The 17,859-nt window shown below is 45.7% G+C and overlaps 1 protein-coding gene across 17 annotated transcripts in view; it reads right to left on the bottom strand.

Annotated features, from left to right (window-relative positions):
- The window catches only part of LOC111176411 (actin related protein 3B), a 289,879-nt gene that overhangs the window by 204,163 nt on the left and 67,857 nt on the right, over nucleotides 1-17,859 (bottom strand). For 2 of the 17 annotated variants that reach the window (XR_016394229.1, XM_089917146.1), the window contains one exon: nucleotides 1-14,762. The exons of the other annotated variants lie outside the window; for them this stretch is intronic. The gene's annotated coding sequence lies outside the window, so the exon portion shown is untranslated. The remainder of the gene's footprint in view (nucleotides 14,763-17,859) is intronic. 17 annotated transcript variants of the gene reach the window in all.

Here is a 17,859-nt window from a genome sequence, read left to right on the forward strand (position 1 = left end):
AAAAAAAAAAAAAAAAGATACAAGTGAACTTATATACAAAACAGAAATAGACCCACACTTACGGTTCCCAAAGGGGAAAGGGGGGGAGGAATAAATTAGGAGTTTGGGATTAACATATACACAGACTACTATATATAAAATAGATAAACAGCAAGGACTTACTGTATAGCACAGGGAACTATACTCAATATTTTGTAATAACCTATAACGGAAAAGAATCTGAAAAAATTGATATGTGTATATATATGTATAACTGAATCACTCTGCTGTACACCTGAAACTAGCACAACATTGTAAACACTGTAAATCAACTTTACTTCAATTTTTAAAAAAACAACACACTAGGCCCTCGGTAGATCTGAGGATGATATAATCAAACTATGGTGAATGGCCTGGTTCAGTGTCTGGCACACAGCAAACATTCAATACATGCAGGGCCTGTCCTCACTTATAATAGGATTAAATGGATCCATGTCTGGACCTGACACACTGTAAATGCTACCTATGGCCATCATTACTACTTATTATTGAATTTTACAAAGTAGAGTACGACTGCAATCATCAAGGCATTTAACATACAGCTCAAGAGTTGAGCAGTAAACCCACAGGAAGGTGAATCAGGCAGAGATGGCCGTGACGAGGGACCAGCATCAGTATCAGGGGTCCAGGAGCTGAAGCAGGATTTGTGCTGAAGAGGAAGGGGTCTGAGGACATCAAAGCTAGAGGCCAAGGTCCTTTACCCGTGTTTAAACGGTGTGCTTGAACAACTTAAGATTAAGGGGAAGGGGGAGGAGGCTGGGGGAAGGATGGAGTGTGAGGTTGGGATTAGCAGATGCAAACTATTATAAGTAGTATGGATAAACAACAAGGTCCTACTGTAGAACACAGGGAACTATGTTCAATATCCTGTGATAAACCATCATGGAAAAGAATATGAAAAAGAATGTATATATATATATATATATATATATATATATGTACAGCTGAGTCACTTTGCTGTACAGCAGAAATTAACACACCATTGTAAATCAACTATACTTCAATAAAAAATATTATTTAAAAATGAAAAATAAATTACTAAGGAAAAGAAAGATTAAGGGGGAATTTTCATGAGTTTGTGCTTTAGATCCAAAACCCCACAGGAGCTAGCAGCCCACGGTCCGAATGTTCCTGGTTTGTGATGTGTGATGATCCAAGACCCACTGTTCACTTTTTCCAGTCCCAGGAGCTCCCCGTGTGTCCAAGGCTACCGAGTCCTTTGCTTCCTGTCCACGTTTGCAGCGGACCCATCACATCTGCCAGCGGTCAGCAGCCACCATCCAGGAGGTCAGCACATCCCAGGAGCATCAGATGGATGCAGACCCAGCCCGTTACCACACGCCCCTAGATGCCCCATCAGAGCCGCTGGGCTGGGCCAGGTGAGGGCACAGTGGGGGTGGGAATGCAGCTTCCTCACCCAGATTGACTTTCTCTGCACGTTCCCTGAGATATTTCAAAGATGACGACTTGGGTTCAAAAGGCAAGCAAGCCAATTCCCTTAATGCCTGGAGACACATGTATCCAGGCCTTCAGAGCCACCACGAATTCCCTTATCTGCCTTTGGCAATGAGCTCTTCTTAGAAGGTCTTCACGAATTCCTAATGGTCGGAATTGATTTGCTACATTTTTCGTGTTAAAAAATTAATCTCCAATCTTGGGCTGCTATTCATTTCAAAGCTCCTCCTCCTTTATTAAAGGCATCGTTTGTTATTTCAGCCAGACCCCCCAACCTCCGCAGCCTCCCACACGCCAGAGCACAACGCGATCACTGCTTTCTACACCCTCCTTGGCCCACTGTCCTTTCTGCTTAAAGACTTGACTCCCTCATCACCCAGTGACTGCCGTCACGAAATATCCAGTTGGCTCAAAGAGGTCATTTGACGATCACTAGCATTAAAAAGGGGGATGGGGTGGGCGCATCCTCTGACGCTGTGAACCCAGGCTTCTCTGGCTTCAAGCTCACAGGTGCCTACGCGGTCCCCTCCCTCTGCCCATCATGCATCCCGCCTTGCCTCCCTCCCGTATCTGCGGTTTATCAAAGGTAGCAGGTGGTGGAGGTCACGGGAACTGGTGATGCCTCCCTGCCCTGGCTACTCCCTTGCCTCTGCCCCCAGGAGCTCCCAGCTCAGCCCAGATCTTTCCATGCTCTGTACCTTGTCCATCTCTTACCCCTTACTGTTAAACAGAGTACTGTGGCATCAGAAGCCCACAAACATTAGCTGAAAACTTAATTAACTGGTGCTTAATACGAGAGCAATTACTGATTTATTAGTCAACATCCATGAAGAATGTCTCCTAGAATTACAAAAGCAAACAGGTTCCCTCTCTAGTATCCTCTGGGTGATTCTGAGGCCGGGTCCGGGCTCGGGAGGAAAGCATTGCCGGCAATTTCCCAGGATGCCCTGAGCCCGAGAGAGGGGGTTGGAGGTCAGGTGTGTCAGTCGGGGCTCCAATGGCAGGTCCAATAGGAGACGTGCATAGACGTGAGGGCAGGGGCCAGAGAGGGAGTTATTTTAAGGAACTGGCTCACATGATTGGAGGGACTTCGCGCATCTGAAACTTAAGAGTGTTGGCTGACCATTTAGGACGTCAGGAAAGAGTTGGTGTTACAGTCTTGAGTCTGAAATCTGCAGGGCAGCCAGGCTAGCTGGAAACTCAGGCAGGACGTCTATGTTAACAGGCTTGCGGCAGAATTCCTTCTTCCCCAGAAACCCTCAGTTTTTGCTCGTAAAGCCGTCAGTTGATGGGATGCAGCCCAACCACATCAGGGAGGGTGATCTCTTTAATGTCAGCTGATCGTAGATGTGAATCACATCTACAAAACACCTTCATGGTAACATCTAGACTAGTGTTCGGCCAAACAACTGGGCACCAGAGGCCAACCAAGTGGACACATAAAATAACCATCACAAGTACCATGACTCTTCCTTCCCTGTTTTAGAAAGGGCTGCTCATCTAATCTGCCAATGCCTTTGGGTACGCTTTGAACAAGGCTTACGCCATTAGGTTCTCAATGGGACCATTTCTTTTGGGTCTGACATCTTTGTTTATTTTTTTTATTGAAGTGTAGTTGATTTACAATGTTCTGCTAATTTCTGCTGTACAGCAAAGTGATTCAGTTAAACATATATATACATTCTATTTTTATATTCTTTCCATTATGGTTTATCCCAGGATATTGAATGTAGTTCCCTGTGCTGTACGGTAGGACCTTGTTGTTTATCCATTCTCTATATAATAGTTTGTAACTGCTAACGCCAAACTCCCACCCCATCCCTCCCCCAGCCCCTCTCCCACTTGGCAACCACAAGTCTGTTCTCTATGTCTGTGAGTCTGATTCTGTTTCATAGATAAGTTCATCTGTGTCTTATTTTAGATTCCACACATAAGTGGCATTGTATGATATTTGTCTTTCTCTGTCTTACTTCACTTAGTACAATCATCTCTAGGTCCATCCATGGAGCTGCAAATGGCATTATTTCATTCTTTTTTATGGCTGAGTAATATTCCTAAATGGGACCACTTCTTAACAGACTGTGGAATTAATAAAGTTGATGCTTGATTGTAGAATTTTAAAACCTTGAGGAATTTAATAACTCAATCAGAAAGTCCATCCATGGAGCTGCAAATGGCATTATTTCATTCTTTTTATGGCTGAGTAATATTCGTAAATGAGACCACTTCTTAACAGACTGTGGAATTAATAAAGCTGATGCTTGACTGTAGAATTTTAAAACCTTGAGGAATTTAATAACTCAATCGGAAAGCTCTGGGAGGGTCCAACATACGTCTAGTGAGCACCTGGTTCATTCCTCTACTTCCTGGAGGTCCCGCGTTCACCATTTTTAAAGTCACAAGAGACTCCTCCCTGATGCCTGAGAAAGGGGAAGTGGGAGAGGGATTTGACGGAAAAATGGAAGGTAATATCCAATACGCACTAAGAGCTTAATACACAGGAATAAATGGATGTTCCATTAAAAGCCAAAAGGCAACAAGTTAAATAGGCCTTCTCCTGCTTATGGCCTGTACGCGTGGTGACGTATAGATGCAATAAGACTTAATTGGTTTTGTCGAGACGGCACAGAAGAAAAAACTACAGATCCCAATTGCGGCCCCTAATTAGAATTTCAGAGAAACTGATTACCCACTCCTCCATCCTGTTCTAATCTTCTCGATCAAATCTGTGCACGCAGCCTTCCTGGTGAGTCCTCTGATACCCCTCCCATTGGGTCTGAACGATTAGGTCACCCTTGCAGATCGCCACAGATGCTCAGCCCAGGCTGACTGGAGCGCCTGACCCCTAGCATCCTCCAGCACTTACACATGACCTTGTGTTATTTACGATGTCATGTGGATGTCTTGTCTCTGCATCAGAATTGCAAATGTTTAGAACAGCAGCCATATCTTACCACCCACTATTTTGGTCAACAAATGCTCCACGAATGATGCTCCTTTACACAGACGTCTGCAAAATTTTAGACACCATCATCACAACAGTGATTGTGCAGACGGCCAACAGAGCACTTCTACGTGTTCCCTTATTTGATTCTCCCCACATCCCTGTAACATAAGTGACTTCATTTCTCATGTGGTCAACAGGAAACTGAATCTCTCATGTCTTCAGTTACAGATGGTGCTGGAAAACTGCACAGCTACATATAAAAAAATGAAATTAGAACATTCTTTAACCCCATACACACAAGTAAACTCAAAATTGATTAAAGACCTAAATGTGAGACCAGACACTATAAAACTGTTGGAGGAAAACATAGGCAGAACACTCTCTGACATAAATCGCAGCAATACCTTTTTTGATCCATCTCCCAAGTAATGGAAGTAAAAGCAAAAATAAATGAATGGGACTTAATTAAACTCAAAAGTTTTTGCACAGCAAAGGAAACCATAAACAAAAGGAAAAGACAACCCACAGATTGGGAGAAAATATTTTCAAATGATGTGACCAACAAGGGATTAGTCTCCAAAATTTACAAACAGCTCATGAGGCTTAATATCACCAAAACAAACAACCCAAGAAAAAAATGGGCAGAAGACCTAAACAGACGTTTCTCCAAAGAAGACATACAGAAGGCCAAGAGGCACATGAAAAGATGGTCAACATCGCTAATTATTAGAGACATGCAAATCAAAACTACAATGAGGTATCACCTCACACCGGTCAGAATGGCCATCATCAAAAAATCTACAAACAACAAACTGCTGGAGAGGGTGTGGAGAGAAGGGAACCCTCCTACACTGTTGGTGGAAATGTAAGTTGGTACAGCCACTGTGGATAACAGTATGGAGGTTCCTTAAAAAACTAAAAATAGAGCTACCATATGATCCTGCAGTCCTGTCCACTCCTGGACATATACCCAGAGAAAAACATGGTCTGAAAGGATACATGCACCCCAATGTTCATTGCAGCGCTGTTTACAATAACCAAGACATGGAAGCAACCTAAATGTCCATCGACAGAGGAATGGATAAAGAAGTTGTGGTATATATATATACAATGGAATATTACTCAGCCATTAAAAAGAATGAAATAATGCCATTGGCAGCAACATGGATGGACCTAGAGATTGTCATACTGAGTGAAGTAAGTCAGACAGAGAAATAGACATATCATATGATATCACTTATATGCAGAATCTAAAAAAATAATAATACAAATGAACTTATTTACAAAACAGAAACAGACTCGCAGACTCAGAGAACTTATGGTTACTGGGGGGAAGGGTCAGGGGGAGGGATAGAGAGTTTGGGACTGACAAAAAAAATTGTATATCCCTATATTGTACACCTGTAACTTATATAATATTGTAAGTCAACTATACATCAATAAAAAAGAAAGAAAGAAAAAGAAAAAAAAAAAAAGAAGGGGAGAAGAGGGAATTCCCTGGTGGTCCAGTGGTTAGGACTCAGTGCTTTCTTTGCCATGGCTCCGGGTTCAACCCCTGGTTGGGGAACTAAGATCTCACAAGCCACACAGCTCAGCCAAAAAAAAAAAAGAAAAAGAAAAGGAGAAGAGATGCAGGAGAAAGCCATGTGAAGACAGACACCAGAGGGCAGGTGGCCATGGGGTGGCAGAGACAGAGGCTGGAGTGATGCAGCTGCGACCCAAGAAAGGCCAAGGACGATGGCCACCACCAGAAGCCAGAAGAGGGAGCCTGGCCCTGCCAACACCTTGATCTTGGACTTCCAGCCTCCAGAACTGGGAAAGAATAGATGTCTGTTCTTTAATCAACCCAGTTTGTGATAGTTTGTGCCAGCAGCCCTGGGAGACTCACACAGGCGCTTTGTTTTAATTTGTTTTATTTGCTTTAAACAGTAGGCAGAGGGGAAGGGGAATAAGGAAGGAGACTGATAGTATAAGATAAAAATGAAGGATTCTTCTTGTTATTTCTATCACCTCATTCCTAGTCTCAACGGGCCGAATAAGACAGAATCATCTGTGTTCATGGGGAATTAAAAGCCAGCAACGAGCATCTTCCGGGAAAGTGTCCTATTTCCTTAGGCTAAGATCAAAGAAAAGAGGCCTGAAAACCCCGTCGGTGCTCCTTGAAGCGACCAACCCGACTCTTGGGAAATGGAGATTGATGTCAGCACATGTGGGATCTCGGGGCAGGGGCAGCTCTGAAGCACTTAGGCCAGGAGAGGAGGCCCTATTGTCCTTGAAGCATCAGTCTGCCCTTTTTAAAAAGAAATCTATAAAAACTGATCCTTCAGCTCAGCTGTGACAGAGACTGCTCATCAATGCCCAACATCCACTCTCCTATTTTTTAGTCATGGAACACTGATTTTTAGCTGAGCCCACTGTCCCCCAGCCACACGACTCCATTTACCACCGTCGCTGGCAGGTGGTTATTGCCACGCAATCAAGTTCAAGAAAGTGCTGGATGGTGCTTCCGTGAACTATCCAGAAGAGGGAGGAGTCACTCCCTTTCTAGCCACTTTCTTCATCCTGCTGGCTGGAAAGCATGTGTGTCAGCTGGCGCTCCAGCCACTACTTTGGGCTATGAGGACCAGGGCCACAGTCTAGGGATTGCAGGCCAGAACGTTTGGAGGAGCATGTCCCCGAGGCCCTCAGGGAAATCGTGATGCCAGCCATGGAGGGCCTGCCTACAGGAAAAAATAAAACCTTATGTATTGAAACTACTAGTGATAACTACTACTGTTTTTTCCACAAGGAGTCAAAGTAAGTAGATCCTTTTATTTACAAATAAAAGCTCCACTCTTACATTAGACGTATAAAGATATGAAGGGGAAGAAAACAGGCTTCTACACTAAGTTGTGGGGTTTTTTAAAGATTTTTTTGATGTGGACCATTTTTAAAATCTTTATTGAATTTGTTACAGTATTGCTTATGTTTTATGTTTTGGTGTTTTGGCCCCGAGGCATGTGGGATCTTAGCTCCCCGACCAGGGATCAAGCCCGCACCCCCTGCATTGGAAGGCGAAGTCTTAACCACTGGACCGCCAGGGAAGTCCCTACACTAAGTATTTTTAACCAACCTCCTCTACCCCTGAAATCTTGTTTGTAGATAATTAGATTCATGAAATGGGAATATTTTCTTACTTGCCTGATGGGAATCATTATTCACCCTGAAGAAGTAGTCATAGAGCTACTACAAGAGCAGTTTAAATTCTTCCTTTCTGTTTCTTCCCTGCTCTTATCCTTAGTACATCTCATGTTCCAATCTAATAGTAAAATCGAGCCTCTGTCTTCAGCTGACCTGGGGAGCTTCTGCTCCCAGTTCTTCGTTACTGGATAACATTGTCATTTCTAAAGTGATTAAAAGAATTTGATCCTATTAAAAATACAACTTTACCAAATTTGAAACTAGCAAATCTATGTCCTTGCATCTTCTGACAAAGGGGACAGAGGGTCCAGCATGTCCTTCCCACACAATCGTTTCTCTTGTTCTTTCAGTTCTTTGGTCCCTGAGTTCAGCCTCTTCCACATATGTGCTGCTTCCGGAGAGAAACTCAATTTGCTTTCATTTTAACAGCTTCAGAGACAGAGTTCAGATGCACCGACGAAGGAAATAAATCACCATATTTAAGATCAGACTGGTAACACATGTACGGAGAAAAAGAGCTGGAGTCTGAGGAAGCCTGAAGTGAACTGGGCATTGCAACTGCCTTCTCCCAGACACAGCAGCATGAGCCACCCACCCAGGACACATCCACCCAGGGGGACGTGTCCACCCAGGGGGACACATTCACCCCGGAGGACACATCCACCCAGGAGGACACATCCACCCAGGGGGACACGTCCACCCAGGAGGACACATCTACCCAGGGGGACACGTCCACCCAGGAGGACACATCTACCCAGGGGGATGTGTATACCCCTGAGGACACGTCCACCCAGGATGACACATTCACACAGGGGGACATGTCCACCCAGGGGGACACATCTACCCCAGAGAACACATCCACCCAGGGGGACACATCCACCTAGGAGGACACATTCACCCTGGGGGACACATCCACCCAGGGGGACGCATCCACCTAGGGGCATGCGTCTACCCCGGAGGAGACATCCACCCAGGAGGACACATCCACCCAGGAAGAAACATCCACCCTGGGGGACACGTCTACCCAGAAGGAGACATCCACCTAGGGGGACACGTCTACCCCAGATGACAGGTCTACCCCAGAGGGTGCGTCCACCCAGGCAGACACAGATGGCCTTTCCCAGATGGCCTTGCAGCTGGCGTGTCGCATGGGACCAGGGTCTGCCCAGGCAGGAGGCAGCAATGGGAAGGAGGAGCCCCATCCTGAGAAGTCATCTGGCGCAGCACAGGGTTGCAGCCTTGTGTGTTTTTCAGGCTGTAGCAGCAAGGGCAGGAGCTACATGGTGGGCTGGGCCAGTGCTTCTGCATTTCTGGTTGGCTTCCAGGCATTTCTCCTGATGATTGTGTTCTGGCCCTCCTGGGTATTCTGAAGCCACCAGCACTCGTTCTTTTAAAATCTAACTTGGTACAGCCATTATTTTATAATTTTTTTTTTTTTTTGCGGTACTTGGGCCTCTCACTGTTGCGGTCTCTCCCGTTGCGGAGCACAGGCTCCGGACGCGCAGGCTCAGCGGCCATGGCTCACGGGCCCAGCCGCTCCGCAGTATGTGGGATCTTCCCGGACCAGGGCACGAACCCGTGTCCCCTGCATCAGCAGGTGTACTCTCAACCACTGCGCCACCAGGGAAGCCCATATTTTATGATAATTTTAAGTGGAGTATACTCTATAAAAATATTGAATCACTGTGTTGTACACCTGAAACTAATATTGTAAATCAACTGTACTTCAATTAAAAAATAATTAATATAAATAAATAATGAACTTGCATTCTGTGGTCTGTAACTAAAACCCTGATACATAGGAAAGTGGAACACTGGGATGCTGTATTTTGTATGCAAGCCCCTGCTCATTCCCTCAGGAATTCTATACTAAACCTATGTATTCTTCTTCAAGCTCTCTTGCTGCTGAATGTTATTTAAATTTGAAAGTATCAAGAGCAGAAGCAAGTTTTGATGCAGGTATTTCTTAAGATCCCCTCCCAACCTAACTCTGTTGAAATGACTTATCTCGTTTTCAATGTATCCTATCTGTAGGTAAACTACATGCTTTGCAAATGGAAAATGAGAATAATCAGTTCTGAAGGACAACCTCAATTCGGCCAACCTCTAACATTTATTAATAGAATACGCTTTGGGGGAAAAAAAGGACAAGCTTGAGAAAGTGAAAGATAGATGTTGTTTGAATTGATCAATAGTTTATAAAAACTCGAGCATGAAATCTGTGGACACGGTTGTTCTTACAATCCTGTGCTTGCTTCATTTCAAGGAGAGACTCCCTCTGGAAGCGATACCCACAGTCTATGCCCACCGGGGGCCCTGCCGACTATGCTGAGCGTATTCATGACAGCTTTCTGCAAATTTTTTAATTCTCCACTTTCTTACTTGTCTGACACAAACAACAAGTTTAAACTGGGTAATCAGTTTGTGCTTGACCAGAAGGAGAAGGAGATTAGGTGGAGAAGCAAACTGCTCCACCAATAGGAGTGTCCTTGTTCTGTCCCAGGGCTGAGCCACAAGCCACACGGCTGCCCACCACGCTCAAGCTTCCCCCTAAACCCTGAACTCAAAGACACCACAGCAACGCACGGGTGGGAAAAGCAGAAGGCCCTTCCAGGCAGCCCTGCGGCTGCTCTAATTTACTATTCAAGTGTAAAAGTTTAATGGATGCCCTTAAGAAATCAAAATGTGTTTTCTGGCACATAACTGTTTCTTTTCTCCTCTGCTTTATAAGAAGACTCATGAATCAATAAATACCACGTCCGCCCCCCCCCCCCCCCCCGTGGCAGGTCCATCCCTGAGCTGTCTCACCACCTGCTCCTCCGGGAGGGACACAGCCTTGTAATAAGAGGCATCCTTAACGAAGGACCGGGAGGAAGTCGGGGTGTTAACAGCAGCGTCCTCTCCCTCCAGGGAGGGGTTCCCCCTCCAGCGGTGGCCCCTGCGAGGTGGGCGGTCCTCACAACATCCAGCCGCCTCTCCCTCCTGCGTGCCTCTGCTTCCCGGCATGTCAGTGGTCCTTTGAATGCCTCTTCCTGGGAAATTCTGGTGGCTTCGTGGACAAACAGCCACACAGTCCTGTGATCACACAGGACTCCTCACCTAGGCAGAAAGACCTACGCCTGCCGTCCTGAAATTCTGAATAATTTTTGCACAGGGGTCCTGCCACCAGTCAGCGAGGGGCCTGGTGATGAGACGCGGAGTCCAGCGTGCAGAGAAGAGCCTCAGCGAGGCCCTGCCCTCAGGAACAGAGCCGCGGGCGTCGGGGAGCAGTAAGTCCTTGGGCCAAAGGAACACAGGAAGATTGCCAACTGCTTCGAGGAAAAGCGAGCCCTGAGCTGGGCCTTCCATGTCTGCAAAAGTCAGACTGGCTGAGAACACAGGCTGAAGGAAGCAGGCTCTCCCCTGAACCTGGACACCCAATCCCTTAGTGAGAGACACGCTGTTCCCTTTCTCCTCATGCAGATCCCTGCATTCCTGCAGACCGAGGGGTTCCTGGTTAATTTCTTTTTTTTTACATTTATTTATTATTTATTTATTTATTTTTGGCTGCGTCGGGTCTTAGTCACGGCTTGCAGGATCTTCATTGAGGCGAACAGGGTCTTTCCTCGTGGTGCGCAGGCTTCTCTCTAGTTGTGGCGTGCGGGTTTTCTCTTCTCCGGTTGTGGCTCGCAGGCTCCAGGGCACTTTGGCTCTGTAGTTTGCAGCACGTGGGCTCTCTCACTGAGGCCCACGAGCTCAGTAGTTGTGGCACGCGGCCTTAGTTGCCCCGCAGCATGTGGGATCTTAGTTCCCTGACCAGGGATCGAATCCGCGACCCGTGCATTGTAAGGCAGATTCTTTACCATTGGACCACCAGGGAAGTCCCTGGTTACATTTCTAACAGCTATTCTGTTCCAGGAATTGTGCTGAGCCCTTTCCTTTCCATGTATTCCCTCTTTTAATCCTTCCAACCACACGAGGTATGCATCACGGCACTCCTCTTACAGGTGAGGAAACTGATTGGGTACCAAGCTCACAGCTGCCCACTGAGACCCCAGGAGCACTGTGGATACCTATCAGCTCCAAGGAACCCAAGGCCTGTGTGTTCAGGGGTCTCGTTGTGCACTGAATGGCCTCCCCACAAAGCCATATGTCGTAGTCCTAACCCACAGTACCTCAGAACGTGACCTTATTTGGAAATAAGGAGCTTTGTGTTTTTCAGTTTTTTGGGCCACGCCATGCGGCATGCAGGATCTTAGTTCCCCAACTAGGGATCGAACCTGTGCCCCCTACAGTGGGAGCGTAGAGTCTTAACCACTGCACCACCAGGGAAGTCCCAGGAAATAAGTAGTTTTGAGGTGTCCTTAAAAACAGGGAAAAGGTGGACCCAGACGCGCACAGAGGGAGCAGGCCATGGAGACCAGAGTTCTGCTGCCACAAGTACGGCCCTGCCAACACCCTGATCTCGGACTTCCGGCCTCCAGACCGTGAGACAGTGAATTTCTGTTGCTTTAAGCCCCCCTGTTTGTGGTACTTTGTTACTGCAGCTCTGGGAAACTGATACAGGTCTCCTCAACTGTTTCCAGGGCTTCACTGTATCATCACAACACCCCAGAGAGAGTCGTGGGACCTCATCATATCCACGCCAAGGCCACTGGAGGCCCAGGTACTCACGGGGACCACACAGCACAGCAGGAACAGAGCAGGGACCAGAACACTGGCACAGCAGCTACATCTGAGGTTCTTTTCACCATCACTTGAAGTCTTCTAAGGAAAAATGTATTCGGTGGTAGAAATACTTCAAAGGTTTTATTGAAATAAAGTGACAGCAGCACAGCAGCATAGACTCAGGGTTGGGGCTTTTGTGCTTTGGGGAATGGAAAAATGTAGATGGGACTTCCCTGGAGGCCCAGTGGTTAAGACTCTGTGCTTCCAATGCAGGGGGCGTGGGTTCGATCCCTGGTCGGGGAACTAAGATCTCGCATGCCGAGCAGCCCAGCCAAAAATTTAAATAAATAAAGCATATGTATTCTTTAAAAAAAAAAAAAAAGAAAAAACTTAAAAAAAAATCTAGTCTGGATCATTCACACATCACTCAAAATTTCATTTTTCCAATTGAGAGACTAAATATATGAACAGACAGCAGCCAGACCACATGTGACAACCTGCCTCGGACCCACAACCGGCAGCGTGTGAAATAAAATTCAGATTTTATGGCAAGACAAGAAAAATTTAAACATGAAAACTCTTCTCTGCCCTTTGGTCTCCTCTCTCCCCACACTGTGCACTGTGTACCTGCACTACGCATCGATCAAACCTCCCCCATCAGCAGAAATACCTGCTCAACCAAAAAGAGCCACATTCTCCCAGCATCAAGACAACCCCTTAAAAGAGAACGTTCCTCCTTGAGCTCGTAAGGGTCACGTGACCCGCCGCGATGGCACTTAGATCTGGATTACGCAGGCTGTCGATAATACATCATTGAATGTACACTCTGCTCTGTCTCAAGAAAATGCTTCTATAACTATGCCGTAACTTGTAAAGGGCAGAACAGTTCTCAGAGCTTTCTGAGATGCTCTTCCCGGGTTATCATCCTCAAATTTGGCTCAGATAAAATTTTCCAATTCTTTCTTAGATCGGCTGATTAATTTTTCATCGACAAGCATCATCAGCCCTGGAAGCCAAACCGCACGAGCAGCAACCAGCCCAAGACAGCCAAGACTCTATCAATAACGGACAGCTTCCCTAATTTCTGACCCCACTTCCAGCTCAGGACCAACTGGGGAAAACCCAACATGCTCCCCTAACCAATCACGTGGGGAAGCTGGCCGCCCTAGGTCCCCCGCGCCCATAGCCTCCACCAGGGCGCCCCGGAGCCCCCTTCCCCTGGATGGACCCCTGCGCTCCACCAGCGCTAAGTAAGCAGCCTCTTACTTATGTGGTTCTTCATTTATTTCCATACAACAAAGTTTTATCTTCTTTACCACCAATTATTTTTCCCACAACTAAAAGGAAAGCCGTTTTCATCTTTAATTTTCCTCTACATTCTCCAGAAGAGGTGCTGCCATGAAAAACAGCCAGAGGGCAGGGCAGGGGTACAATCACAGTCCCCCCTGGATAACGAACGGGCAGAGCCCACGCGATGGAAGGCTGACCACAGTCTCCAAAGTTCTGAACCAAAAACGTCTGAAAGTAAATGACCTTTAGAAACTCTTTGCCCTAACCACAAATAGGATGCCCACTAAAACTATTAAAATGAATAAAAATTATTTTCCTCTTTAAGAATATCCACCCCCCCCGAAAAAAAAAGAATATTCCCCAAAGCACACAATTGTGACTGGAGATTAAAGAAAACTGGGGGTTCTCACTCAAGAACAAAGGATGTCAGCATAACATCATATCGTTCTTATTTTTATCACACTCGTTAAAAGGAATCTGTTTTCCCTAAAAAATAAAAACTGTTGTCCCAGTGACCAGCACACTATCAATCCCCCACCCCCACCCCAGTTAGCACTGCAGGAACCCCTGGCATCTCTCAATCTTTTCCTGTCAGGGATTTTGTTCATATTTGAAATCAAACTCCAATGGATAGGAATTAGGTCCCTGCAGAAAAACTGCATAAATGCAGCCTGCAGACTGTAACACACTGAACGCGTGCATCCTCTCAGATGATGAATGAGAGCATAAGAAATGAAAAATTACGGAAAGAAATGCCAAACAGCCCATTTTCTTAATTACAATCTTTCTGCAAAATACCAAAATACTTTCTGTAACTTCAATTTTCCTTAATTTTTTTTATCACCGATGACCATCAGAAGCACAATTATCATTTCTCTTCAGTTCACAGTAAAATAAAAGTAATTATTCCAAAGTAAAAACAAAAAAATCCTTTTTAGAAACCTCAATTTCCCTCAGTCTACCAACAGCAAGATGAGAGAGGGCCCTCCTCCGACAACCCGATCCGAAGGCGGCTCTCCCTGGGGGATCCCAGTAGGACGGATTCCCCAGACTCTGTCCTCTGGACCACTGGTGCCGAGAGGTGTTCCTGTTTCGGGGGCCAGGGTGTAGACACGGAACGCAGTGCACTACATTGTGCTCAGAAGGACACGACGCATCCCGGCATATCAAAAATTCTCGTCAACTGAGTAAAGAAAGATGCTTTCTAAAAAAAAAAGAAAAAAGAAATGTGCTTTCTTTAACACAAGGTTTCCTAAATATATCTGAGCTTGGAACTTGTTTTTCATCTCTCTGCTATAACAAGCACATCGGAAGCAGTTGCTTGGTATTAAGCCACAGTTCACTTGTGAGCAGGCCTGAGTAATTTTTGTTGGTCTCCATGGGGTCTCTGGTTCAAGTCCTGTGTCATCCAGCAAGCCCAATTCTGTGCGGCGGACACAGACCAGAATTCTGCTCATCATCCCACTTCTCACCCCACGTGGTCAAGAGGACCTGGTCGTGGGGAGGGAGGGGAGAGGCGAACTGCTTGGTCTAAAGGTCTGTAACTCTCATCCCCGCAAACCCATCTCTGATGTTGGGGAAGGAACACCAAATCCCCTTCCCATTCTATTCACACCGGCAACAAGCATCCCCCTTGGCTAAGGAACTGAATAAGCAGACATCCAGTATTTACAGCCCCAAGGCTTTCTAGAGCAGTCCACTGGAATGGTAGAGTTTAAGATTTAAGAAAAAATATATACACTCAAAAATGTATATCCCTTTGTGTGAATGTATCAGTGATTTTTTTCTTTTTTTTAAGAAAAAACAAAATCCTGAAAAACTATCCCCAGGTGTGGTTTTTAAGCCCTATCGACATCATTATTCCGTTTTCATGTAGCTGATTTCCTAATGTGACATTGTGAAACCAGGCACCTACCTTACTATGTCATGAATAAAGTTCTCAACTTCTCAGGGCACTTGCACGACAAACTTAGTACACATATTATTATGAGTGGTTTACTGATCACCACCAAATTACAGAGGATGGCTTCCTCCTTGGAAGGGACACTGTTCATAAAGGCTCAGCACAAGTGCTGTCAGCTCTTTAAAAGTTACTCAACTGTAAATCAACCCGGACATGAACGGCATATCACCAGAAAGTTCATAATGCTATTCATCTTTGCCAGTAGGGGACATTTAAGTTACATATACTATTGTAACAACCTTCTTAAACTCTAATTCAGAGCACTGTAATGATATCACGCAATAATGTTTTGATTACCTATAACGTTTAATTTATCATAGACAAAGAGCGAATGAATAAATGTTAAAACATACTAATTCAGCTCAAGAAAATGACTGCATAATCAGAAATGCAAGTTCAGTATACCACTGTAAGTAAGATGAGTCATGTCAGTGGAAAATACCAGTCATTTGTACCTTTATAGCTCACAAACATTTCTCTTGATAGCTTATTTCTAATTACTATTTAGAGCACTTTTTCTACACTGTGCTGTATCATAAGTCCTTCTGTAATAGCTCTCAAATACCACTGATTATGGACAAATCATAGGAGCTCTTTTTCTACAAAAGAAAGCACAGAGCTAAGAAGAGTGAAAAACACCTACTACTTCTAAATTCAGCAGGAGCAATTGTCTTTCAGTTTTAAAACTGAAAACTAACTGCATCCACTGGCCGTATATTCTATTATACTAAAACCCCCAAAACCCATTCCCCACCTTCATCTGAAGATCGTAGGAGCTGGCTGCTCTGATTCCTTTTGCCCACTGTTCTACAGGGTAAGGCTCGAACTTTCTGCCGGTCTTCCCTGGCTGCCTCTGCCAGACCATCTGGTCTCACGAGACAACTTTCCCAAGAGAACACTCCAGAGCAGCCCTCGCGTCTGGCTGACTCTCCTCTTTTCTTCCACGTCTGCTCAGACTCTAGAGAAAAGCTACAGCTCTTGGCTGAAATTTCCAGGCACGGCTGTACCAACCTGATCATCCACGCTTATGTTTAAAATTGTTTCACGTGCCTGAGGACTTTGCTCTCCAGAGAAAGACCGAGTTCTGCACCCAGCCCCACCTTGGATGCCTCTACTCCATCCATACCGTGCCTGTGTGTTAGTGAGGCATTTCATTGCCATATCAGCCCCTTCTGGCTGCTTCCCCACACCTCCACCCGGCTGGCGTCTCTCGTGGTCTCAGCTGGGTGTCACTTGCTCGGGAAGCTGCGGCGCCACCCAGGGGCCCTGTGGTGTGTCTCAGCGCACCCCGCACTTCTTTCTCTCGTGGCCCTTTCACAGTCTGTGATAATCTGCGATTATCTGCTTAATGCACAGCTCTCCCACTGGAAAGGAAACTCCACCTCAGACTGGCACATCCTGGGGCTAACAGGCACTTAGCAAACGTGCGTTGATGGAACGGGGACTTAGCACAGTACCCAGAACCCAGCAAGCACTCGACAAAAGATGGCTTTTCCCAGTTTAAAAAAACAAAAACCGGAGGCAACCGCACAAACCCAGAGGGTGTGGTTCTATAGACTACAGTCTGAGGGGTGCAGTGAGAGCTGGACCACAGCCTCCTGTGGTTTCCTTGACAATGTCCCCATCCCCTCCTAGCTCATCTTTCCAGGAACTCTGGTCATCGGAGTTGTCCAGTACGGTGGGATCCTGCAGCCACTGGCTCCCCTGGAGCACATAACCCCCATCAGTAGGTGAGCAGGAGAAAGAAATGAACTGATATTAACAAGGACCAGCAACAAGCCAACAGCAATGCCAGAGTCTGGAGGCAGGATTTCAGCTGGCCCGTTCTCTGCTCAGTCGCCAAGTTCAGCCACACTGCCGTGAAAAGGGACACCAAAAGCACCCCTCAGAACTCGTTCTCATCTGGCCACCACAGCCAAATTAGCTATAAGCACGAGGACAGACTACTCAGGCCAAAGTGTGTCTGATGGGAAACCATTAAAACTGTACCTGCAGTAGGTGCTAGTCCAGCCACGAGTGACTTAAATGGCGCTCTGGTCAATTACTACAGCTGATCTGACCCCTTAATATTGAAAATATAGCCAATGCCGTATCATTTAAATTTTATTGGCCATCATAAACTCTTGGGTTTGTAATTATTAATTTTTAACAATGTATAGCTATATTCCTCTTTTATCAATCAAAAATTTTTGAAATTCTTAATAGCAAATACTATTAACTTATATATATATGATTGTACACACACACACATAACCAGAAATAACCTATAGCATCCCAAGCTAAAAACAAGAGGGTAAAACGTGAGAAATTCATCTTCAGAGAATAAACAGCTGCTTAC

This window comes from Delphinapterus leucas, chromosome 9 (genome assembly GCF_059928025.1).
Source record: "Delphinapterus leucas isolate spDelLeu-1000000601 "Yukka" chromosome 9, BTC_Dleu_Yukka2, whole genome shotgun sequence".
Lineage (NCBI taxonomy): Eukaryota > Metazoa > Chordata > Mammalia > Artiodactyla > Monodontidae > Delphinapterus > Delphinapterus leucas.